General features: G+C 46.7%; 1 long non-coding RNA gene across 1 annotated transcript in view; it reads right to left on the bottom strand.

Annotated features, from left to right (window-relative positions):
• Positions 1 to 26,339, bottom strand: part of LOC120323003 — a 51,356-nt gene that overhangs the window by 18,732 nt on the left and 6,285 nt on the right. The window contains exons 2-3 of the long non-coding RNA XR_005563043.1: positions 23,021 to 23,087; positions 6,989 to 7,143 (exon numbers count right to left, since the gene is read on the bottom strand). This is a non-coding gene — a long non-coding RNA (uncharacterized LOC120323003). The remainder of the gene's footprint in view (positions 1 to 6,988; positions 7,144 to 23,020; positions 23,088 to 26,339) is intronic.

A 26,339-nucleotide genomic window follows, 5' to 3' on the forward strand; every position in this document is an offset into this window, starting at 1 on the left:
TCACTACTCAAAACACCAGGAATGCACTGCTGTATCCAGGAAGATATTTTCCAGGTAAAAGGAGTTCCCTGTCAGCTGCTGCACAGGGTGGATTGTGCCAGTGGCTGTAGCTCCTTGGGTTTTTTTGCTGCTTCTCACTTTTAATCCCTCACTGCAAAAAAACCCAAGCGACAGCAAGTTATTCTTGCTCAGAATGCACCAGGAATAAAGAAGCCACACATCAGCAGTACACTCTTGTTCTTTTCCATTTCCAAAAGTCAAATGTCGCTTTTATTCTTGAAATAGCCATAAACTGCCAACTACTGGGACACAAAGAGCTTTTAGTACATCCTGGGTGTCAGACAGGATACCAGAAATGGGCTTTTCTACTACAGAGACACTCAGCACTTAGTCCTGTGCAGCAAAAGCTTGTCCTAAATGTGCTTGTGCCCTGTGATTCTGAACTGAATCTAATGGCAATAGGAAATTCAGGGCAATTTGCACATTTGACTTCTTTGGGTTCAACCCAAAATCTCTAATGATGATAAATTAATACATAGGATTCTGCTGGGCTCATCAGGGGAGTTTTGAAACGTTGCAAACCAAAGCAAAATGCAAGTCTGTCCCCTAGAAATCATCTCTACCCTTTGCTAGCTCTGCTTTCACCCAACCCAGGTCAGAGAAGAGAAATCCTGTACTTCTGAGAAGAAGCTGAGTTTGGAAAACGGAGATTTCAATTGCAATTAAAGCGTTGAAGAAGGTGTTCCTGTGATACACCCAGAGCCTTGTCCTGCCTTTTTCTGAGGAAAAGACTCCTGGTTCTCTTTCACTCTGTGGCTTCTTTATACTTGAGAGGGCTGAGATTTGGTCTAAGTGCAATTTACTGCAATTTTAAACCCTATTACCCCCTCAGCATGGTGCTGCATAAATGTAATGCAGGGTCTTTAATTTTCCAGACAAAGGTATTATTTGAGTTCCTTTCATAGCCTAATTATTACTTAGCAAATATCATGTTGTGATGAGTATTTATGGATAATTCTCAGATAATACCTAATTATATGGTTAATACTCATAATGATGGGAAAGCCTCAAATATTCAGAGTCCAGGGTTTTTAGACTATCTCAGAACTCCTTATATTTCCAAGCACTTGTAAGTTGAGGATTTTTGTGTTGTTCTTTTTTTTTTTTTACTATTTCTAGCATGTAGAACAGCTTTTGCTACAATATCTCAGACTGCCCAGTGGAATTTGGATTCACAGGTTGGCATGGACAGCTCTGAACTTCTGAGTGACCTGACACAGCTCTAAACCTGATTAACTCACCAGATAGCCTGAGCCTGTGGATAATTTATGTGACTGAACAGGCAGACCTTTCAGGGAATGTACTCTTAGGGGAAAATGGCCTGTGCTGAAAGGAGAAAAAGGGTTGACTTGATTGAAATTTCTGATTTTCAAAAGCACACGATGGGACAGGGCATGGAGGTAAGAAAGGGCTGCTGGGGAGAAGTTCTGTTCCTCTCCATCCTTGTGAATTTGTTACTGCTCTGGCTGTGAGCTCTTCCCTGTTTTACTGTGATCTGCAGCCCAGGTTGTGGAAACCCCATCCCTGGGAGTGTCCAAGGCCAGGTTGGACAGGGCTTGGAGCAACCTGGGCCAGTGGAAGGTGTCCCTGCCCATGGCAGGGGGTGGAATGAGATGGGCTTTGAGGTCCTTTCCAACCCAAACCATTCCATGATTCTGTGAACCCCTGCACTCAGATCAGCACCAAACACAAACTGTGTTTCCCACGTGCTGCCCCAGAACTGGGCCCTGACCTTCATCAGTCATGGAATTAGTTCCTCAAACCACCAGCAACACCTTGGGCAGCCCCAAATGAAGTTTAGTCTTAGCAGGTGACAGAAAAGCTCTTGGCCTCCTGGACTTGGGTGTCTGAGTCAATCCCTCTCCCAGCTGAGACTGGAGACAGAATAATTAATTCACTGCTGGGTAAATGGCTACATAAATAGAGAAGAAATGGTGCCTGGACAATCAGATGCTGCAATCTGGGAAGACACAGAAACCCAGAGATACAGGGGGAAAGGGAGACAGGCAGGCAGGAGGTTGTCAGGACTGTTTTGATGGGACAGAGACCAGCAGCAGATGCTTAAGGAAGGACAGAATATGCTCAGAGCAGTCCCATTCCTCCCTTCAAACTCTGGCAATGTGCAGCTAAACCTGTGCAGTGAACCTGTGTTTTGTGAACAATCGTGTGAAGGCGAAGAAATGGGCAAAGCCAAAGTTTTGGCAGCTGTTTTTGGTGCTGCCCTGTGCAGGTGTCACCCAGCTGGGGCACTGCAGGGAAGGTGGGAGAGCTGCAGAACCTCCCTTGTGAGGTGGTTGCAGCACCCAAAGGTCTGGGTTCCTCTGGCAGCACCACCTTGGACTCCAGCAAGTCGCTTCATATCTCTCAGCCTTGATTTACCCCTGGAAAGTGAGTTTAACAGACTCCTCCACGAAGTAGTCTCAATTAATTAGCATTTGTAAAACTGCTCTGAAATTCCCAGATGAAAGCCTGGCCTGGAATGGCAAATTGCTAATGATAATTAATAGTTGTTCATGGTCTCTTTATGGAATCTCAAATTATTTTCTGAGGGGAAGAAAGTAGGGATAGAGGCTCTCAAGGCAGAGATCACTAAAAAACCCCACGACAGCCATACCTTCCTGCCTGCTCCACCTTCTTTCCCAGAATTAATAGGGAGAACTGACACCTCTTCTGAGCAGAGGGAAGGGGAGGTAATGAAGGCCCCGGGTGCTCCTGCATTCACCACACGTTCCTCCTCTGGCAAAGGATGGAGCTGGGGAAGGGTGGGCAGGGGGAGTGAGGCAGGAGGGGATGAACAGGGGTGTTACATTTCTCTCTCAAATGGATGCAAAGGCAGCCCTAATTAAACAGATGTTCTTAATAATACTCTGACAACTGTCCCTGCTTTAATTTGCTTCACAGTAAAGATTAATATAACAAGGCAACACTACTTTACAAGGGGAGAGAAGGGAGCTGAGCTAATAAAAGGCAGTAGCTTACATGGTATATTATTGCTTTTCTTTCTGCTTGTCTAGTGAATATTTACCTCCTCTGGGAGCAGTTTTCATATTTATTTGATCGCTCCTCCAGGCTACAGCTGACTTTGTGCTACATTGCAGGAGGATTAATGCCGGGGCCAAGAGGTGTTCTGGGTGCACAGGCAGGTTGGGGATCTCCATGGAGACTCTCCAGCCACAGGACAGGTCCCAGAGGTGCTGGAGCCAGCAGAGATATTAACCACAGGCTGTGGGAGCAGGGAATGAATTCCAGGAAACTCCTGTGGCAGTGTCAGGGGAGCCATAGGACACAGGAGGTGGTTTTCAGGCTGTTCCTCGGACCAAAGGAGGGGTTTCCCTGGGCTCAGTGTCACAGGCTGGCATGACAGAGGCAGAAACAGAGAGCCCAGGCAAGCAGGACACAGGGAAGAGCATTCCCAGCTCCTGGGAAGGCGTCAGGACTTCTGTGCACACACTCTCATCTCACCCATCTGCACTGAGTTAGATTAAAATAAGAACAGCTGGACTTCTGCACCTACTCTCCTCTATGCTGGGGGCCAGGAGTTACCAGGTAGGACTCACATCTCCTCTTCTGATCACCCCGAGCATGAACTCGAACCCCAGTGGATGTGGAGGAACCAAACCTCCATCCAACATCACAGCTCACCTTAAGACACAGTGTGACACAAGCCTGGAGTAGGCTATTAAACACATACTCCCAAGCTGCTCTTCACTTTGGTCATAACTCTGGGTAGGCTTGTTAAATAATAAACCAATCCTTGGCTGAGCAACATTCACAGTTGCCCAGTTTGAATTGCACAGAGTTCAGCAGCAAGAAGGAAACCAAGCTCTTCCAAGTGGGAGGGCCCTGTCCAGGACCCACAGGCGAGTTTGGGTCTTTGGTTTGTTCAGGTCATTCAAAAAGGGACCTTTCCACAAACGGGAACTGACCACTTCACTTTTGAAAATGAATTCATCCTAAATGAATATCTGTTTCATATCTAACAGTACAGCACCTTCTAAGACTCTGGGTGACTCGCCCTAGGAAGAGATGGGGAGCACCCCTGGATGAAGTGTCATCCAAATCCAGGCACTCCTCAGCACCACAGGAGTGTGGTGTTCTGAGGAGTGTGGTTCCCTACCCTGGGCCTGAACTGAAATATTCTGCAGAAATTATCTGGCACCTCTGCAAACACTGCCTGTCACTGCTGTGTGTGCTCTTCCATCCCAGCTGCTCCCTCGAGCTGCTTCCCCACTCCTGGAGCTCTTCCTGGCAGATTTAGGCTGGGCATAGCCTGGGGTGGGCTTAGCTCGAGTTTAGCCATGACCCTGGGCTGCAGCTCTACATCTCCCAAATCTTACCTGGGCAAAAAGCCTGTGTGTGTCACAGAGCTTTGCTCCCACACTTTGTTACCTACCGTTCAACGATTCCTTAAATATTTTAAAGCTCCATTTGTCATGCAATTTGTGAAGCTGTTTACGACACCGACGCCCTTAGACAATAAGGGGGGAAGCAGAAGAAAAGAGCAGAAGCTGGCAGCTCCATACATTGCCCTTTGTGGGAATTAATGAGCCTTGTTTACTTCCTGGCTTTTTACAGCTCTCTGAAATGTCAGATGCCCCCCAGACTGCCTTGACAAAATCACATCATCAACCTCCCCCCCACATCCAGCCCCTGGACCTGGGAATCTTCATCCCTGTCCTGACTTTTCACTCCAACCCCCTTCCACGACTGGACCTTTTGAATGTGGTCTCCAAAACATTTTTCCCACTGGGGACTGCAATGCTCATGAAAGGACTCACAATGAGGGGTAACAAACACGTCATTCCACCTGTAGCATTCCTGGAGTTGTTACACTCAGTGGAATCAGCAGCACACAAACACCCCCCACAACCAAAATGCAGGAGGAAGCTCTTCAGACCTTTGCAGCCAAGAGGTTCCCTTTGTCCCTGGTTGAGAGCAGAGACCAAGTTGTGCACGCCCTCTGGAATCACCATGGCTAAATTGATGGGTGCTCCAGGCTTTTTCTTGGTAATTATCTTGCATTGCTCTTGGCTCCCAGTTCATCCAGGAACTATTCCCAGCCCTCCCCACCAGCAGCATCTTTCTGCTGCTACTCCACTTGTCCCCTTCTGCCTTGGCTCAGCTCTGGTGTCCTGGGGTCAGTGAGGAAGAGGAGCTCCAAGCAACCATCCCAAGGCCACGTGCCCCTGGCACACCTCAGTCCTGGTGACAGAACAAGAGTTAATCCAGCATGGCAGGAACAGGCTGAATTATTGAGCTGCCTCATGAATCAGATGGTTGAGTGGCCTCTGCCCAGCAACAACACTGGCCATTGCTCTTTATTCTTCTCCTTGCCAGGGCTGCCAAAGAGGGGCTCAAAGGTTAATAAGAGAAAGTCTATGCCCTTCCCATTCACAGGTTCTTTAATTTCTGCTTCCAACATCCCTCTGTTGCTGCTGCCAGGCTGAGTCAGAGCCTGCAGAAACACAGGCCCTGGGGGGGCTGAATCACAGCCTCCCACCATCACCAGTAGCCCAGAGCTCTCCCAGCACTGGGAACAGATCTCTGCTTTCACCAGAGCCTCGACTGTGGGAAGCCCTGAACCAGCTCCTCGTCCCTTTTTTAGCACCCATTTTGTCACTCCAACCCCTGTCTCCCTCCAGATACTTCTCACATTTCTCTGGGTGGGCTGACTCATTAAAACACCTCCTGCCTGTGTCCTGCCAGAGGTGTGGTGTTCCTTAGTGCCAACGTGCTCAGCTCCACGGGGATCCCATCCTGCCAGCCTTCCCTGGCCCTGGGAGCAGCCCTGCAAGGGAGCCCACAGGGAAAATGGAGAGGGACTTTTGACAAGAGCATCCCCCTTCCCAGGACAAGGGGGAATGGCTTCCCACTGCCAGAGGGCAGGGTTAGATGGGATATTGAGAAGGAATCCTTCCCTGTGAGGGTGGAGACGCTCTGGCACAGGTTGCCCAGAGAAGCTGTGGCTGCCCCATCCCTGGAAGTGTCCAAGGCCAGGTTGGACGGGGCTTGGAACAGCTTGGGCTGGTGGAAGGTGTCCCTGCCCATGGCAGGGGGGAAAACAAGATAATCTTTGAAGTCCCTTCCAGCTCAAACTATTCCATGATTCTGTGATCACCCCCAGCCTGGCAGTGCTGTGGCACATCACATGTGGAGTGAGTTTTCACATGAACAACCTGGGTTAATATTCCAGCAGGGAAAAGGAAAGCACAGACCTGCTGTACAGCCCTTCCTCTTCAGGATGGAGGCATGGATAAGCCTCATAACTGAATGGAAAACCCTAAAACCAGGCAGCCCTGGTGTTCTAACTCTGCTGAGGGATACAGCAGATCTGTCCCTGACCATGACTGGTAATGAACAGTCACGTCTCTAACTTATTCAAGGGTCTCAAAGAGTTTTATATGGATAAATAAATCCAATTCTTTTAATCCCAGGCAGATCTCCCTGCAAACACTGCCACACTGGGCTGTTTCTCTCACACTGTGCTGTCCATACACAAGTCCCTTCCAGCACCTCCAGGGGTGGGATCACAGTGTGACATTCACTCAACATTTTTAAATTATATTGAGTTACTGCAGGGTCTAACAGAGTTCTGCAAAGCACTGGTTCTAACTCAACATTATTCAATTAGTCCATTTTGCTGATTACCATCTGGGTCACTGTTGTCAGGGTTACAGCTGGCTCGGTGCTCACCCACAGATCAGATTTGAAAATACACCTGGGGATACGGGGATATTAAAAAATAACAGACCTTCAGTGTAACATGATTTCAAACATTCCCACAGCTGCTTTGCTGATCCTTAGGGTGAAGTTCAGCTCTTTAATTTCGACCATTTTAAGTAAAGTGAAAATAAAAAGGTGTTTTCGCGTGATCTCTGCACCGACAGTGGTTGTGGGAAACAGAGAAGGGTGGCCTGGATGATTTTACCTGTCACACTCTGGTGTTCACACAAACCCAATGATCCCCAGGGATTGTGTCTGCTGGTGCAAGACAGGGCTTGTGAGACTTTGATCGTGGGAACATGAGATCTGGAGCACACGTGGATAAAAGTGACTGTCTTTGTGCTGTCACTGTGTGTAAACCTGCACGAGAAAGAAAGGAAAGCAGAAATATTTGCATTTTGAATGTTACTCCTTGTAACTTGCACCTACAAAGCACGTGATCACAACAGCCTGGGTGTTGGGGACATTTAACAGACCTGATTCTGTTTGTAAATTCATAAAAATTAATGTAAGTGCAACAAGACGGGACAAGGAAGAGAGTGAGGTGACTCCTGTGAATTTGGGACTGTGTCACTGCGTGCCCAGGTGACACAGTGTGTGTGAGACTGTGCATTTGGGAAGCAGCAGCTAAAGGAGGTCAGTTTGGGACAAGCCAGTGGCAAAAATAGGCTCATCAGGAGGCCAGAGCTCCAGGTGACAGGAGCACTGACATCACTGGCAGTTCAAGCCCAAAAAAGCCCAAGTCACACAAGTCCAAAGGGTTTGCAGCTGAACTCCCATTAACTCTCCAGCCTGTGGTCACAGCAGTGGTGGGAGCACTGATTGTTTTCCTCCAGAGACAGAGGGAGCTTCCAGACAAGTAATTTGTTTTCTAAAAAGGCTAAATCCTTCTTCCTGTGCAGATGAAGCACTGGCCTGAAGTTCCCAAGGTCTGAGCAAAGCCATCAGTCACAGTCAGCTGGGTTTGGACTGCAGGAAGGGCAGCTCATACCTTTCAGAGACAAGTAGATACATGGGGACAAACTGCTGACCTGGTAGAAAGGCAATTGCTCTAAACAAATGCATAATGGAAAGATGAAAACTGGCCCCTATTTCACTTTCAAGGAGAGAACCAGCCAGATATTTCCTGCCCTAGGGGAGAACCTCCTTCACTGTCTGTAGGTGCCTGAGCCAAAGACTGTAATTGGAGATACAGCAGGAATAATAAATGCCAATTAGGTGGCATTTTCCCAAGCATTCAGTGCTGCCTGACTGTTTTGGAACTGATTTCGTGTACAACTGAACTGGACAAACACAGAGCATGTGGGAACTATCCCATCAACTAGTTGCTTGTTTCCTTCTTCCCTGTCTGGCAGGAGTTCCCACCCCAGACAGAACTGGTCCTGTGCATTTAATGTGCAGGGTCAGGAGAAAATTCCAGCTGAGGTGAAAGTCCCACCTTGGCATCGTGACTGGTGCCACTGGGGAGCAGCCCATGGCATAAAGGAGGACGATCCAGAGGCACTCCAGGAGTCAGTAATGCTTTGAGGAGGAATCTCAGGAACGTGCCCCCACAGGGCTGTGGATGGGGTGACAGACACAGCCATGCCATGTCCTTCTGGGAGCCAGTCTGCAAAGGGATAATCCAGTTTTGTGCCACAGAGGTGGCAGAAATTGCCAGGGAATGGCCCAGAGACCAGCCCAGTCTCCACGTGGTCTCTCTCCTGTACAAAAACTCAAATCACTTTATCCGCCACTGAGACGAAGCAAATTCCACCTTGGGTGGAATGTGACAGCTATTTAAGGATGATGCCACACAGTCTGAGATAGGAAGTGAAAGGAACTGTAACTCCTGCAAATCCAAGGGGAGCAGAGATAGGAAGAATATTAGTCTGCAAATGGGAAGCGGTCCCAGATCACTGGTACTCACACAACCAGTTTTGTATCCAACCAAATGGCAGGGACTGATACCACCCTCTGTGACCATCCTCCCGTGCCAAGGACCTGATTAGAAGTACTTAATGCACTGATGTTCTTATTGAGCATTTTTTGTTTGAGAAGTCCTACCCTAAACACTGATCAAACTCAACCTGCTCAGCTCGATAACAGCAGCTCCATTAAAAATCTGCCTCGTGCACCAATTTTGCCTTTTTCTCTCCCCTGTCAGGAGCTCATCAGTAAACAGCTAAGCAGCAACTTGATTAAAAATGTGAAAAAAGATTTGCTCCTCTCCAGGAAGATTTAATGCAGAGCTGTTTTAAGCTCCTTCCCACAACAGGTTTTCACAACTTGTTGGTTGAAATCACTCACACAGAGCACTGTCTCTCCAAACACAAGCTGTGCTGCCCAGTCCAATTTCTGTTCCTCCCACTGACACATCAACTTATCTCAGCATTCCAGCATCTTCTCCATGGTTTTGATACCTGGCAAAGATTTATGCAGAAGTGACTCACGGTCAAATATCAACAAGCAGTTTACAAGCAGCGTTTCAAAGAGATCCTTGGGGGAGGCAGGGATTGCAGTTTATGGCAGGAGTGTTTGATTTCTACCCTCTTAATGCAGAGCCTTCCAAAAAAAAAAAAAGAAAAAAAAAAGACAATTACCAGTTGCAGAACTGAAAGGGAAATGGCTCAAAAGCTGTTAGAAACAGCAAAACCTGCTGGTCACAAAAATCTGTGGTAACACAGAGGTAGACAAGTAATCCTTCTCTCTGTGTACACAAACATCCTCTCAGGAGGGCACCTAATGCATTTATTTTGGGTTTTTCCACTAGTGCTGCCAAAGCCTCTTCACTCACTTGCTGATCTGACCATGTGTGACTAATGTACAGCATTTTTGGGAGCCTTCAGGACTCTCTATCAGATCCCTGTAGTAAAACATGCTCTATCTGACCACAGAATTTAATGAAACTTGCTGGAACAAGATATTTTCGAGACCAGCATTCCAAGGGCTGACATTGCCCTGATGATGATAAAAGAAATCAGGTACACATTTGGGTTTTCTCTTCTCCTCTGAAATGTAATCCTGGAGCTGTGTGTGAAGAAGCAATTGTACTTGAAAAAGTTCTTTCTTCTAATTCCTGCTTCTTTCTCTCTACACCTTCCTCTCTTCCTAAACTTGCTCTTCTCTGCTTCCTCTGAAAAGTGTTCCTCCCTCCCCTCATCCATTCAACCCATCACAATCCACATTTATGGCTATCTGGGCACAATGAAATTCCACTTTCTGGTACATAAATGATCACTTTTTCTGTAACCTCAGGATTATTCATTTCAAAGGGAGGGAAGTAAATTTAAGGAATTTTCATAAATGCTGGCATCTCAAAAATAAACAAATGGGGTGCAACAGGACTTTATCAAAATCCAAAGAGATTAGCAAGGTCTCGCTGCCTTCAATTATTAACAAAGTACTTGTTCTCCAGAAAAGTACCCATGAAAATTTAAAACAGATGAAAATGGTTGTTCACTTAAAAACTGCTCCGTTAATCTGTGAGAGATGTTTTATTCAAAGGCATTAAATGAATCCTGCAAGGTTTGATATGCCATAATCCATCATTCATGTGGCACAAACACGCGGGGATCGATAAAATGTTGTGTCAAGAGGAGAGGGGAACATGGCATCCTCGGAGGATTGCTGCACAGAAGGCTTGTTTCAATTCATGGGATGGCCAAAATCGATATTAAGCCATAGATTTTACAAACTGGATGCCTCTTTGTTTTTCCATTTATAACCCTGCAGCCTCAGCTTGCAGTCAGAGGCTCAAACGGCTCGAGCTGAAAGGAGAAAACTCTGTCTCAAAAGCTCTGGTATAAATTTGCACCAAGGCAAGGTGACAGTTTCTGGCCTTGAGTTCAGGGATGGCCACATCACTGGGGGTTTGGATAATCACTGCAAAGTGAGCCTGCAAGGAAATCTGGATGTGGTTTATGGGTTGTGCTGGGTTTCTCCCCAAAACCAAGCTCCAAGTGAGATTAAAAGCTTTAGCCCAGCTATCCTTGCAAGCTCCAAGTGGTATTTGCAGGAACCAAATTGGTTTAGAGCTTGAACTTCGACTTGAACCACCTTGTTTTTATTGCTTTCACTGTTTGCATCAGGGCAGGGTCAAAAGAGAACTGTCTGACACCCAGGCCATCAGAGCACGTGGATGTTCCTTTTGTTCTGAGGAAAAAACCACAAAGGAAGGTCAAAACAGGGAGAAGGGAGGAAATCAGTGTGAAAGGAAAGTGTTTTGCTCAGGGTGCCCATTGTACCAGTTAAGCTTTGAGTACAAGGGGTTCTTTTACCCAGTGTGGTTATTGTTGGGTTTATTTGAACAAAAGAATTCTTGTACAAGACCATTTCCTTACGATTCAGGAGGGAAAACCACAGTGCCCAGAAAAGATGTGGCCAGGGAGCAGAGCAAGCCCAGGGACTCAGAGGGTGGAGCCAGAGGGACACATTCCCTGGATTTCTCACCTGCTCCCTCTCGGTGTTTCTGCAATTACTGAGCTCTCCGAGGTGAGATCAGGGAAGAACAGGGCTGCTGATCCAAGCACACAGATTAGTTTTATCTCTTAAGGATAAGGCTACTCAGCCCATGATAGTCTGTTATCTGGATCCCTAATGAGCAGAGATGTAAGGGAGAATCAGCAGACTGCAGTGAGGAGCCAAAGTGAATTACAAGCAGGGGCTGTGACTCTGTTTGGATTGTTCCCTGGTCAGAATAATTTGTTCCCTGGTCAGAGGAACTCCCATTAGGGCAAGGACAAAGCCACACTTTGGGCCACTGCAGCCAGGGGCAGGTGAGGTTTAGCCTCACCCAGGCTAAGCCCAGGAAAAGAAGAATGGAAGTGTGAGGAGACACTTAATTTAAAATTCATTTGAAAACAAGATTAGTAACACTGAAATCCAGACAAGCTACTACAAGGTAAGATGCAAGAAAGGACCATTTCTGTTCATATGCCTCTGGGGCTAATGATGAAAACAGGAACTGTTGTGTCAAACTGGCTGGAAAGGTGCTGAAGGAACCATGAAAGAAGGGGATAAACCATTCTATGAGTCCATAATTAAAATAGTTCTGTGTTTTTCTGACCTGCACTGCAGTGGTTTGCTGGGGGAAACAGGGGCCTTGCCAACCTGACCTTCCCCATCCTGCTAAAGCTTTACACAGCTCATCACACCTCAGCTCACGGAATAATTTGGGTGCATAACAGCCCAAATACGTGGTTTAACTGTGAAATCAGGGAATTATTTCCAGGGAGGGAGCAGATTCTTCTCCAGTTCCTGTGATCCAGTATTAAAACTGCTACCAAGGCTCCAGATCACTCTGTGCAGAGCCTGTGAACTGTTTGCCCTCCCACAGATCTGGGCAGGGCAGCAAGGTGGAGAACAGCTCAAAGTGCACAGAGCTTTCAAGTGCCTGCAGCAGCACCCCTGGTTGATTAAAGAAGTGTTCACGTTAATCATATCTTGTGCTTAATGAACTAACGCCAATTGCATCAAGCAGTGACTCTTTTATGTGATGTGCTTGGGGATGATACAAACCCCTGCAAGAAAAACAGAGCCAAAGGTCCCTCTGAGGCACCCCCGTCCTCCAAAGCTGCTGCTGAAAAGCTTGTCCCTGAGTGCTGCACCCCTTCTGATGGGGGGAAAGGCACAAACATCCAGGAGATCAGAGGGAAACAGAGACAAGGACAGTGTAAACAGTGTAAAAATACCCATTTTATCAGCTTTTCCTCATTCATGTGGTGAATCCTCGCTCTAGTGAGGGCATTGCCTTGTAAAGAAGCTTCAACCAACTAGTGAGTCTTGATTTTTATCCTGACCTTTCATCATTCCTGGTATATTCGTTGCCAGTCTATTCCTGGCTCTGTTTCTGACTCACAGCATGAATTTGGATACATTTATTTCACTTTCTCCACACCTCAGCTTCCTTTCAGTAACATTTAACAAGCTGAAATCACTGATATGTGAGCAGGACTTTGAAAACCCCAGATAAAAGTAAGAGACCAGCTTCTGCTGTAAAAGATGACCAAATTTGTGAATGAATAAACCCGGGGTCAGATAACATATTGCAAATATATTTGTAAGAGATAATGGAGCATTTATTTATAGAGCCATCAGAAAGTCAGACCTGGTCTTCTTGTAAATGGAAGCAACAGTCCATTTCTTTGGGCTCTGGGCCAGTTCATACAAAGGCTGACACATTATTAAAGCCAGAATAGGTCTATTTTCCATTTCTCAAGGCAGGCTTTTTCATTACCATATGTTTCTGCTTCTCTATCTAGTTTTTTTTTTTTTTTTCCTGATCTGATATGGTTCTGCAATTTATTACTGAGTTCATCAGCTGCAGGATCTGATCCTGAAAGGATGAGGGAGGACCTCTCGTGCTCTCAGTTGCCTTTACACAGGCTTTTCTGGTCATTTCTTTGCCCTGGCACCCTGGGCATTGGTTGCAGACCAGATTTTTGCTTGTTTTTCCTTTGGCAAGGAACCACCTGGTTCTCTGAGACCTGAACACGTGAAGCAGTTCAGTGAAACGTGAGGACCTGCAAGGTCTGACCAGCTGAATTTATTATCCCAAGTGAATGCTCAGTGTTGAGAGCAGCTAAGAATCCTTATTCCCCAGTCAGCTGCTGTGGATCTGCCTAAAAACAATTGCCTGAGGACACTCTGGCTCTCGTGTTTGCCTCAGGATCAAAAGCATCCAGTGGGCAAGGATTATCAATAACCACCAGGCTGCAGTGCTTTGTTTGCTCTATCAATTTTGGCTGCTTTTGCTGATGAAATTGCATTGGTGAGTTGTAATAAGTCCACTAGACAAACATGCCACTATTATCCCCTGTGTCTTCTTTGCCTGGCAATGTGAGAAGTGGCAGGATTCTGGGAGATTTTGCTGTTTTCCCTTTGGCTTGGAGGGAGAAGGTGGAATGTTCTTCCTTGTGGAGCACTTTCCTTTCCTCACATGTCACCAGTTTGTATTTGCTCAGTGGTGGAGCACCACCCCTCACTCCTGGGTGTAGGACAACCCCCCTGCACCAGTGTGGTGACACCTGTGACACGAAAATGCCACTGCCCAGGATCCAAAAACCCCCGTGAAAAGAACCCTTCCTGGCTGAGGACTCAGGGCTCCAGCCTCACAGCCAGAACACCTCAGTGGCCAAGGAAAAGCTGTCAAGGGGAAGAGCTTTTCCACAGTCCACAGTTGCAGAGTGGAGCTGAAAGCACGTCCAGGGCTGAGCTGTGGAGAAGGAAGGGTCATGAATCCTTTCAGATGGGAAGGGAGCACTCACAAGCAACTTGCTCCCGGAGCTTTTGCAGTTTTGCTGAAGTCCTCATAATTTTTCCAGGCACTTGTGCTGCAGTGCAGCTCTTTCAGCTGGTCAAGGGCTGAAAAACAGCCTGATGGCAACATCCTGTGGCCCCTGGGTTCGTTTCAGGGAGGATTTTTTTCCTTGTTACGTTCTTATCAAAAAAGAGTGATACTCCACAATATTCCTGGATTTAGGGACTGTGTCTGCCAATTCAGCTCAGCCCAAGCCAAGCCAACCTACCCATCCATATGCAAAGATATTCAGGAACCCGCTTGAGAGCTGGAAAGTGAGAAGGTAATAATTTTCTGACCTGCAAAGATGTTGCTGTGAACAAGGTTAACTGAAAAAATCCATCTTCCCTGAGCAGTGTTCTACTCACGAGGTTTTCAAGGCTGAGGACTGGGCTGCCTGGCCACTGTATCATTTTTATCATGGCACTTCTTCATTTTTCGTTTTACTGTGAGCACTCACCTCTTTCCCCTCCCTCTCTTTTAATTTTCAACCTTTTTTGTAAATGGTCCTGATTTATTTGGCCTCTCCGTGCCTCTCTCCCTCCTCTCTGTTTAACTCTCCATAGGAAGAACAAATTTAAAGTAATGGAGCTGCTTCTACCTTGGACAGGAGGGTTGTGCAGGCAAAATTGGTGATTTGGAAGAGCTCAGATGCCTTGGTAACAGAGGCCACAAAGGTATCAGAGAGATGTGACAGCTATAATTTGATTTTCACTCCCTGCTCCACACACCTCCTTCAGCAAGGGCTGCTTTTGAATTTTGCTTTCAGGAAAACCCCAACTTCATGTGCACATGGTTGTGTTTGTCACTGTAAGACTGTGTATGGTCCAGTTATCAGGCACAGCCCACATCAAAAGGCTTAATTTCCTTCTAAATAAACAAGACTGACAACCTGATAAAATTCAGGGATTTCCATAGGAATGGATGTTCTGCAAAATGGAACCCAGTGGGTAAATTCCATGGAGCCTGGGATTCCACCTTTCATCCTGTGTAAAAACACCCACAGGCCCTAAATGCTTTTACTGCTTTTTGTGTGCACAGGAAGGTTACAAGAATGACTGTGAAGAAACCAGAACTCCACTCCAAGAGGAGAGCAGATCCCACATCAAACTGTTTGTTCTGAACCTTTGGCTGATTAGAAAGTTTGAACATTTAACCCCTTCCAGTTTCACTACCCCTCAGCCAAAAGAGATTCTCTGCTGAGGATGCAATGAATCCCAGGATTGCCAATACTATTTCCTACTCCTAAGGACCAGGAATGTTGGCTGCCTGGCTGCTCCAAGTGCTCAAAGAGCATTCTAATAACATTCATATAAGAACATTCTATTTTTATTCTCATAACAAGAGCATTCTAGTAACATTCATATAAGAATATTCTATTCTTATTCTAATAACAAGAGCATTCTAGTAACATTCATATAAGAATATTCTATTCTTATTCTAATAACAAGAGCATTCTAAATTTTAAATGAGTTTTAAAAGTTGAGTTTTAAAGAGGTTTTGCAGTAGAACAGTGACTGTTTTTAAACGTAGCTTGCCTTGAACTTCTCAACAGAGAAATTAATTTGCCCCCTCACCGAATTTTGCTGGGCACCTTCCTTGAGTTTTTCCCAGACTTTACCTTCGTAAATGCTTTTCCTGTGAGGTTTGGCAGTGTTCCTTTGGCTGTTACCTGGATCCCTCTGGAGGATGGATTTGTTTTACTGTGTTTATTGCTTTAGCAGCTCGACAGCACCTGAGCTGATGCCCCGTCCCTGTCTCCCAGTTCCCCCCATCCTCTGGGATGGATTACCCAGGCTCAGGATAAACCCCCAGCCCCATGGGGATTTCCAGCTCCTCTGTGTTTTGGATGAGAACGAGTTAAACAGCCAGGGCTGCAATCCCAGCCCTGCATCTCTGCCACTGGAGCAGATTCACTGCTCGGGATAATTCCTCGGAATTGCACAGCACTAACCCAGGGATGAACCCAGCCTACAAACCATATGATGCCACGCTCTGTAAATCCCCCTCAGTGCTTCTTGCTCTGGCTCCACACTATTTATTGCCTGGGCCAGCAAAGCAAAGAGCTCTGTCACGTGTCCCTGACACAGACGTGCTGTCAGGGAGCCTCATGTCTGGTTGGCTGCAGTGGGAGCTCAAATATTCGCAGCTTTGATCCGAAAGGGGAGGGAAAGCTCCATTTGCAGGACAGAAGGCATAATATTGAAATGATCCATCACAGCTGAGGCACCCAGATGGCTTTGTGAATGAGGGAGACAGGCAATGGATTGCCCAGTTTTCACCACTTTTAAAGAAACAAAGCTGGGAAGTAAATCTTCGTGCTGTTGGGTGCTGAGTCCTGAACAGGAGATGTACCTTCTCTGCAGCTTAGAGGAAAAGTAAAGCAAAAATTAAAATTGAGGGTACAAAAGACTTCTTCACAGTGTTTTAATCACAGCACAGCCCTGACGAGGTTCTGTGTTCTGACCTTGTTCTGATGAACAAGACAAAGAACAAGCAGAGATGGACAAAGAAAGAAAGAGTTAATCTTCAGTGCCTGAACCAACCCAGGCACTGGACTGACCTCAGCAGGCACTGGTCATGCACTCTGCTCTCCAAGTTACATTTTCATGCATTCTCATTTTCTTGAAGTGAATCCAGAGAGCTGATAAAATGCTTTGAGATCCCTGTGGATGAAAGCTGCCATGGAACCCTGGCAAAATTGTCATTACTGCCTTGTCATGCTTTATGTGCTTTTTAAGTAATTTCCTCCTAAGGCCCTGGTATCAAATAAAATTATACTAAGCACTGTTGCAAGGTCACTCTATGTATTTAATTCTTCACGTTAAAATTCCTCATCTGCCATGGCTGTTGATTGGTTTGTCTGTTTAATTAGTTACAATGGCTGTAGGAGCCGGGATTCTGTTGTCTGTCAGCATGACAAATTAGCATATCCATAATGCAAACGACAACCTCTCCTTTTTTAGGACACCTATCACACACAGATGTTAAGTGACAGACCCCATAATTACATGGCAATTGCTGCCTCCCTGCTCCTGAGTTCCTGTTCTACATCCTTCTGTCTTGAACTATGTCAAAGAAATGTCTACAAATGGATTTCAGGTTGAAATCTGCTCTGGCTGGTACAACTACAGAAAATTTTCATCTCCCCCTCAGACTTCATTAAAGTTCAGCACATCACAGGTCGCAGCCAGGTTAGGAATTGGGCACTGCTGTGCTCCTGGAGCGTGGCTATCAGCCCAAATCTTCTTGCTGGCACTGGCCAGGGTTCAGAAGCAAATACAAGAGAATAATAGCAGGAAATTACTGAATAATCGGAGCATGGGATAAACATCTTCCTCAGCACTGTCATTTGGATGCTGGCTGATAACCTGAGGCACAGAGCTGATATAGTGACAATAAGCTCTGGAAGGAGCCCTATTCTCTCCACGGGGAGCAATGAACTGGCTGCCAGGACTCTGGAAGTGCAGGATGTGCCGATAACATCTGAAAATCACTACTGGCCACCTCGGAGAGAGAGATGCTCTCCAGTGGAACTGGGAATTGTTGAGCTCGGTATTACTGTCATCATTTATCTAGCAAGGGAAAAGAATTCCTCAGTGGTGTGAGGGAGGCCCACCACAGTGCTCTCTTCTGGCTGGAAATCACACCCATGGATCAGCTGGGCCTCCTCTTGCTTTGGCACCTTGTGGTTCCACAGTGAGCTGGGAGATCTGTTAAAGGAGCTGGGAGATCTGTTAAAGGAGCTGGGAGATCTGTTAGAGGAACTGTGTTTCACCTCCATGCTAAAACAAGGGCACTGCTTGTCTTGGTCACAGCACATTGATGAGGAGCCTTTATTTAGTTAAATAATCGGGACTAGATCTTTCTTGCAGCACAGGGGTGAGTCTGAGGTTATTATTTCCATCACTTGAGAGCACCTGGGACCAAACCTCTTGTACTAATTGCAGCCAGGTCAGTGGGAGGACAATGCTGGCACTGCCCCAGGTCTCTCTGTGCCCTGCCTGCAAACCAACCTGCTCCTCAGGTGTTCCCCTGCTCCTGCCTTCAGTGCCCCTCTGTTCCTGCTCACTCCTGGCTGGCTGCTCCCAGAGCCTTTTCTCCTCCACTACAGAGGAAGCATTAAAGGAAAGAAAGAGATATTTGCGAGTTTCTGTGTTCTCTGAGCTGGCTGAATTCCCCCAGCACGGAGCTGTGTGTGTGTGCAGATGCCTCTGCTCCCCCAGGGTTCCCTTCAGTGGCTGCACTCGGTGCTTTTCTAGCACAGAGCCAAGGATTATTCCAGTGGAGCTACAAGAGACGAGGCAACTCCGTCTCTGCAGAGAAAACAATTTCACAGAAGACTACCCCAGGTTAGGATGGGAAGCAGGGACACAAAGGCAGTGAAAAAAGCAGCTGATCACTCTCTGGCTTGCCAGGATGAAGAGCCAATTAGGGTAAAACAGCATCCAGAGTATATACATTTTTTGAAGGGACAGAAAGGCATGGAAGCATGTGGGGATTTGATTTCACAGAACTTTGCCATCTTAATTACCATTGTATCCCCATCCAGCCCCTCCCTGGGCACTTTATTCTAATGTTGTTTTTTGCTGGTCCCACAGAAAAGTTATTCTACTCAGATGATGAAGGATGGGATGGGACTCACAGGCCATGGTACACAGGTACCTGTGCCACTAATTCCACAGCTGATTTTGGACAAAATACACATTTTTCTACTTAAGGAGCCTAATGACAGAAAGGATGGGTTTTGCTGTGGTTTTGTAGAATTGAGATCAGCAGGAAACCTGACTAACACAGGTGGGAAACAAACAGTATGACAAGAAGTGTCAGATATTTCACCAGTGCAAATATAATCCCTATGAAATATCTTGCTTTTCTATGGCTGCTCAAAGCATAAGTTTGGAAAAGCCTGATAAATCTCTTTTTGGTGGATTTCCCACTCAAGACATGTGTGATAGATGCAGTTTAAATAGAGGTAAAAGTGCAAAGTGTTTCTTTTGACCTAAGGTAGAATCTGTGATTCAGAGGGACCAAGACAGAGCCCACAGCTCTGTGCCATCATTCAAAGCCTGCTCTGAGGTGTCCCCTGTTTATGTTTTGTAAAGTCAGGCAGCTGGTTATCTGCAGATATTCATTCTCCAGAAAGTTCCTAAAGCAAAACTCACATCCTGGACAAGAACCAGGATGCACCAGCCCGGGCAGGGACAGGTACAGAGAGCTTGGTGATGCCATGGATGGTAAATGTGTGTTTTACAAGTCTCAGCCTCCTTAAACCTGACATGGAGCAACATTTAGACTGCCTGTGCAGCCTTAACCTGATTTCTTCAAGTAGGTAATGCAGACAACTAGAAACACTCAGAGATTGAACTCTCAGCACCCACTAAAGGCATAAAGAAACCTCAAGTGAATAAAATCTCTCAGTGCTGGAAGGGGAACATGAGGAACAATTCAAGTGAAATCAATGAAGTGTGAAATACATACAAAATAAATCAGTGGTTCTGTATATTTTTTTTCCTCTCTTCTTTCTTCCTTTCTTTCATCTTATGAAGTGAAATACATTTGGAGAAGCACCTCACTTCCCTGGGGTTCCCCCTGGTTCCCAGTGATGTACAGCTGGAACACATTCCTCGAGTGTGTACACAGAGCACAAATTAAAGCTCTGAGATGGAAAACCACATGACAGCTGATGACCTACAACAACAGAGAGAGCTCAGGAAAAGGAAAATGTGCGGGGACCTTTGGGAAACCTGTTTTCTTCCTGTATTCCTTGTACTGTACCCTGCCCAGGGAGACCCTGATCTCAGATGCACTCTGTTCCATAAAGGGAAGGCAATGCAACCTGGGGGGGACAGTGTTATTTTATATCCTGGAGAAAAGCTCATTTCTCACCTCTGTCTGGGCCTGCTTGACTCGTGCAAGTTCAACCTTCCTCTGCTTTTCCATTTGGAAAATGAAGATAATGATCCTGACCTTTCCAAAGGTGTTCACAGTGGGTGGACAGAACGTGCAATCTAAAAGCTTGATCTCACTCCTGTAATACAAATAATGGTACCAACAACAAGCCATTTTGTTTTCCTCCCTCCCTGACCTTTCTCCCACACACCTTTCATGCCAGACTCCCTCTGTTCTCTCAGCTCCTGCAGCTTATCAGTTCCTAGCCAGGGACACCGACAACAAAAATAAAACATTTCAACACATGCCATCTCTCCCTGCTCTCCCCTCCCACCATCCTTTCGCTGCAGGAGGGCAGGATCAATATTTGGAATGTGCATCTCCACCTCCCTCCCCGAGCTGTGACGTTCCCTGGCACAGGGAAGGCTCCAGCACATGGATGTGATTGATGGGGACTGTGCTGGGCACTGGGAGAAGATTGGTTTCTGGGGCTGATGGATAAAGTCCATCATGCAGCATGAAAACAGCTGGGGAGAAAAATAGTGGCCAGTCTGATTCTTTCCAGCAGCGAATATTTAGTGAGAAAAGCTTAGGGAGGGTTTTTTTTTTATCCCTGGTTAATTTGTAATTAAAGAAACTCGGGTTCGGATGTGAACGTCCCAAAGTCTTCCCTTCGTTAAGCGAGGTTGTCTGACCAGTTAATTAAGGCAAAGGGACATTTATGGGATGTCACAGGAAGGCACAACCATTCCTTGCTGCTGGAGTGGTGAGTGGAGAGCTCAGCCCACCCTGCTGAGCAAAGGGAGCACCCAGGCAAAGCTCCCAGTTAAGGAGTTCACATTCCCGGGGAGCAAAACTGAATTAATGCCTGGCTGGGAGACAGCTAACGCTGGGATTGAGGTTTCCCAGGGTTTTCATGTTTATTTCATAGACCTGTTTGCTTTTTGATGTTCCAAGCTCTTTGATTATTCCTTTTAATCCCTTTTCTAGACGTTCTTAAGTGTCAGCTGCAGCCCCGGTTGGGGCAGGTGAGCTGTTCCTCCACAGCCACACACACAGTGCAGGGGACAACAGATCATCCCTGGCCATCACTTAAAGTTGTGACAGCAGCACATGAGCTCCTTGGATCTGTCAGTGGAGTCACCTCAAGTGTCTGCAGGGAGGGACTGGTGAGGGAATGGTCGTTTTATGGAGCTAAGGAATGCAAACCATCCCAAACAAAACCTGCCAGTGCTGCTGATTATTTAAAATTTACTTTCCTGATATAAAATTCTGCAGACAGATCCCAACAGCGCACACAAACACGCAATCAATATTCCCCGTGTGGTGTTACAAGTGATTGCTCACCTAAAAGTGCCACCTCAAAGCTCCTTTAATACCCACTTTGCACTCAGACACCAACCTGGCAATTAGAAGTGGAAACAGAATTTCCATGTTCACTCCAAGCAAACAGGAGCTCGGTAGCTGTGTTTCACTCAGCTTCAGAGATGCAAAAGCAGGAGGAATTACCAAAATCAACAAGAAACTAATCTCTTTAATCCTGGAAGTTTCTTTTTTTTTTTTTTTTTAAACAAGTTTAAATAATTGATACACTGTCAGAAGCAGCCTGAATCCACGGAGGGAAGATTAATATTAGATGAGATTCCTTCTCCCTCTCTGTATGGGAAAGGATGGCAAAGTCATAAAGCAAGTGCTTTGCACACTACAATTGGCCTAAGGTGGGTAAAAGGCTGGTGAGATTGTTCTGGGTTTCAGACACAGTCTGGCCAGTGATGTGGAGGGGAGGGAGGAGGTTTCCTGACTCTGCCGACTTTGTTCTTGCAGGAGAAAGGAGCCAGAAAATACTGGAAACAAAAGGATGGAGGAAAGAAACTCTGTGAAGATCCATATGAACAGTGTCCCCCTGTGCTGCTGAGCTCTGGGGGTTCTCAGGCTCGGCAGTGTCCCCTGTACCCTCTCTCCTGCTCTGCCCCTCTTCCAACTGACAAGTTTTTGCTTCCCTGCTGTGCTTTTTTTCCACGTGCTGGGGTGAGAAGTGGCTGAAACACACCCCACAGTGGCACCACCGTGTCACAAACCTGTCGATCACCAGTCTCTTGATCACAAATCTGTCGATTGCTGCATTTCCAGCCGGGGAGGGACAGTCGGGGCCGGTGGCTCCAGAGAGCCCTGTGACTGTTCCCCGGGGCTGATCCTTCTCCAGGGTGAAAAGTGGCTCCCTGAAACCAGGCAGATCTCAGGGAATGCTGTGCACTAACCCTGCCTGGGGCAAGGCTGGCAACATGTGCAGCCCCTAATGCAAAATGGCATTTACAGGGGAGAGGGGAGCCAGAACCACAGGCAGAGCATGTTCCACCCTGCTAACGCCTCATTTTCTCACTCCTGTAAATTCCAATTAAGGAAGGCATTTATGTCCACACCTACAAAGGTATTTACATGCTCAAATGCTGCTGAATTCAGCATCACTTTGTCACCTTTGAGAGTCTGGGTCTTAAGCCTTTTTCCTGCAACATAATGCAATGTGCTTAATGCTGAGAAGGTCACTGTTCATATCCAAGTTGCTACATTGCTCACTCTTTTATCAGTCATGACACGGCTCTGTCTTCATATATGGGCCTCATCACAGTGGTATCTGAAGCTTTTCATGTCAGTTAAAAGCCAGCAGCTCTGTCTTTGTCTCACTCTTATCTCCCATTCAGAAGAGGGATCATTATCTTCAATATACCTATAAAAATAAGTCCTGTGACATTACTCAGGAAGAAAAGCAGGCTCTGTGACAGGTGGCAATGCCAGGTCACACTGGAAGTTACAAAACTCAGCAGAAGAGAAAGAAAAGGAGGATCTATCACTGCAGAAGCCCAGGCTGGCACTCAGGGGATGTGCTGGAACAGAGCCTTGGAGCCTTGAGCCAAAGGATGGGTTTGGCCATGACTGGGGCTGTACCAAGGTAATGCTTCCCTTAGCATTTAATCCAAATAGACAGAGCTTTATTAACCTGCCCCCTGAGGAACCTAATAAGGATCATCTCAGAGCAGAGAAGCAATAAGGAAATGAATAACAACTTACTCTATTATAGATGCATGATGATGATCAATACTCCTTTGTGCTAAAATGGCAGTTGGCATCCAAAAATCTCAAAAAAAAAAAAAAAAAGAAAAAAGCAGTAAGGATAAATTCATCAACAACCTCATCTTTGGAGGCACTGCAGCATTACTACTTTTATTATTATATTTATTCAGCAGGGGCACTTTTTGGGCTACAGGGAGAAGACAAGAGTTGCCCCCAAAACACCCAGTTCCCAGTTGACAGAGCTGCAAAAAACAGCCCAAAGTCCTGTGCTCAGTCTCACGGTGATGAATGCCTGGGGAGGCCACTCTGCTCACACCACTTAACCAGGCCATCAGCTCCCAGCCTGAGATGCCCAGATCCAGCCCAGGGATTGTGCTGCTTTAGCTCTGGTCCTTTGAAGAACTGAAGATGAATTGACTGGCAGAACCAGCCGTGTGTTTGGCCTAATGGCTGTGACCAATCACTCTCAAAAGTGTCCCTAAAAATGGGATTTCTCCTGGGTTGGGAGGCAATATCAGCCTTTAAATCCACAGAAGGATCTGGCATGGAGAGAGCAATGCCAGCAGCGTGGAGCAGGGCTCTTGGAGTGATGTGGCAGACTATAATTGATACCAGAGGCAAACGACACCACAGGCAGCCACTGTGGTATATTTGATTTAGAATTGCTGATTGACAGCCTCCTCCATCACGCTTGGGGATTGCTCTGCAAACATGTGATTCCTGCATTGCCATCCATCTCTTCCCAGGGAGGCTCTCAGCACATGGACAAGATCCCTGTGGAGAAACCAGGACACCCAGAACCTGCTGTGGGTGACTGAGACTGACATCACCAGGGAGGAATATTGGAGAGAGCCTCAAATTCTCCAGGAGCAGCCGAGCAACTGTGCTTTGGGTGCAGCTCTGCACATCCCCCAGGGCTCCTGAGAGCCCACCTCACACACATCCATTAACCAGCCCATCATTATGGATGGCAGGGAGACAGAGGATTCTTGGCCCTGGGTTGAGAACATTATTATTATTTCCAGATCATTAACACGTTGAGAGGCTTCTTACAAGCTGAAATACTGCAGGAAAATGTGAAATGTGTGAGGAACAGGGCACGAGTTCACTGTGAAAAAAAAATGTTCCACCCAGGGACTGATTCCAGGCTGTGTGGTTTATGGGATGTCTCAAAGATACAAGGGCCTGTGCTGTAGACACGTTTGTCTGCCCAAGTCTCTCTCCTGTACACTGACAGTGCACACTTCAGACTGAAGATCAGCCTAAGTGCTGAAATAGCTCTTCTGGGACATATTTTTGACTGCAGAGTTTCCAGTGCTTACAGATGTACTGTCTGTGGCAATATTTGGTGCTTTCTCTAAAGAGCCTTAGTTCCCAAAGTCATCAGATCACCTGAGGAGCTCAGCTGTCAGGCAGCACAGCTTACAAGACACAAACTCCAGAGATTTAAAGCTCTGCAGGTAAATACCCAAGCCCTGGCTGCCTCTTCATCATATCTTTTATTTATTTATTTTTTTTTAATTTTAGTATTAATGGGATCAGACAAAAAGCCTGACTCATGATTTTTCAACACTTCAGGTGAGCAGATGCAAAAGTCCTTCCCCCATTCTGGCATGTGCTTGTTAAATGCCTTGATTGATGGCAGCTCGTGGGTGTCATGCAGGCAAAGACTTTGAGGAAACCACGGCCCTCCTCATTTTCAGCCAAAAATGGATGCCTGGCTGTCCTGAAGTAGCACTGAAGTCACACACACTGAAAATCCTGCGACTCTGATAGGAGAATAATTGCCTGCTCTCTCAGTACTAATATATTTTTGGTTTCTGGTTGGCTGCATTTGCATCTGGCTTTGCAGACTCCCTTCCCCTGGAGCGCCTTTATTGGATTTGCTTGGTCTCATGACTTACTGCAGTTCTTAAACCAAGTTCTAAATAACTCAAACAAGCCTCGGGATGGCTCCGTTTGCTGGAGCAAAGCAAGGTACAGAGACAGCCCAGGTGGGACATGGAGAACCTGGAATACACTCCAGGCTCAGGGATCCGTCACTGGAAGTGCTGGAGCTGCTCTTCCCTTCCTTGCAGAGCCTTGAGCACAACCAGAGCCCACGGCACAAACACTATAAATAACAGTAATGGGGCCACTGCTGGTGACATCAGAGTAGAAATTAGTGAGACTGGCAACTGCAAAGCAGCAGCAAGCTGCAATATTTTCACCCCAGTGCTTTCTGGAAATGGTCTTTTATCTCAGAGGCTGAGTCAGAGGCAAGTAAGGGGGCAGATGAGTCGCCCCCACTCAGCCTGCTGAGGAGAGGAGGAATTTCTGGGAGCCATTTCTGACCCCCCACCTCACACTGCAGCAGTTTTCGCTCTGTGACAATGTACATATTGAGAAAAAAAGTGGGGTTGGTGGGTATTTTTCACTGGACTGAGTCACACTGAGGGTGTGGGGGAAGGGAATGGTGCCAGGCTTTAATAAATGCAGTGTCACGACACTCCCCAAGTGCCATCTCCTCAATATAGCAGGCACTGCAGTGCCTCCACCAGGGCCCCAATTCTGCCTTTCCCACAGCATCTCCTGGGGAAGGACTACCCTCATTGATCCTCTGTGCTGCTCCCAAATCAGGACATCCTATCCTGCATCTTCCTGTGCAACGTGGAGCCAGAACAACCTGCTCAGGACTTCTCAGCAAACACCTCCAACAGAATCTTAGTAGCAAAGGCATTTTACTGCCAAGGTGTCATTCTGCTGGGATTAAAACTGCTCCCAGCCTTTGGATGGGTTCTCCTAAATGATATAGCCCGTGTAATAAAACAGTCTGTTAATTTTACAGCTGGAGTATAAGTATGAATTGTGTAAGAAAGCTCTTGGAAGCAAACCAGACTTCCCTGAAGTGGCCACGAGTGCCTTCAGCACAGCCATGGAACAGCCAGAGAGCAAAGAAAGTGCAGACTGGGGAAGGAATGCTGCAATACAGAGTTCACTGCTGCACTGCCACGGGATGACAGGGATGCAGGCTTGGTTAATCAAGGCATGCCAAAGTGGACAGGAGCTCAGGATGGCAGCACTGGAGCCAGCAGCTCATTTTCCAGGTTCTCAGGCAGGTTTCTGCTGACTGTACTGAGGGCTGTGCTGCTGCAGCTCGGAGTTTTTTTGGTGCCCAAGCTCTCCAGCACAAAGATAGCTCGAGTACATCCAGATGTGCTGCAGACACAGACCCCAGCTGCAGTATCAGCAGGGCTTTTAATAGCCCTGTCAGGAAGACAGAAGTGCTGACATGTAACTCCCTCAGTCATCTGAGCTCCTCTGGCTGAGGTGATTT

The sequence above is a fragment of the Pipra filicauda genome, unplaced genomic scaffold (assembly GCF_003945595.2).
Source record: "Pipra filicauda isolate LSUMZ 115617 unplaced genomic scaffold, ASM394559v2 scaffold182_size1470994_pilon, whole genome shotgun sequence".
NCBI lineage: Eukaryota > Metazoa > Chordata > Aves > Passeriformes > Pipridae > Pipra > Pipra filicauda.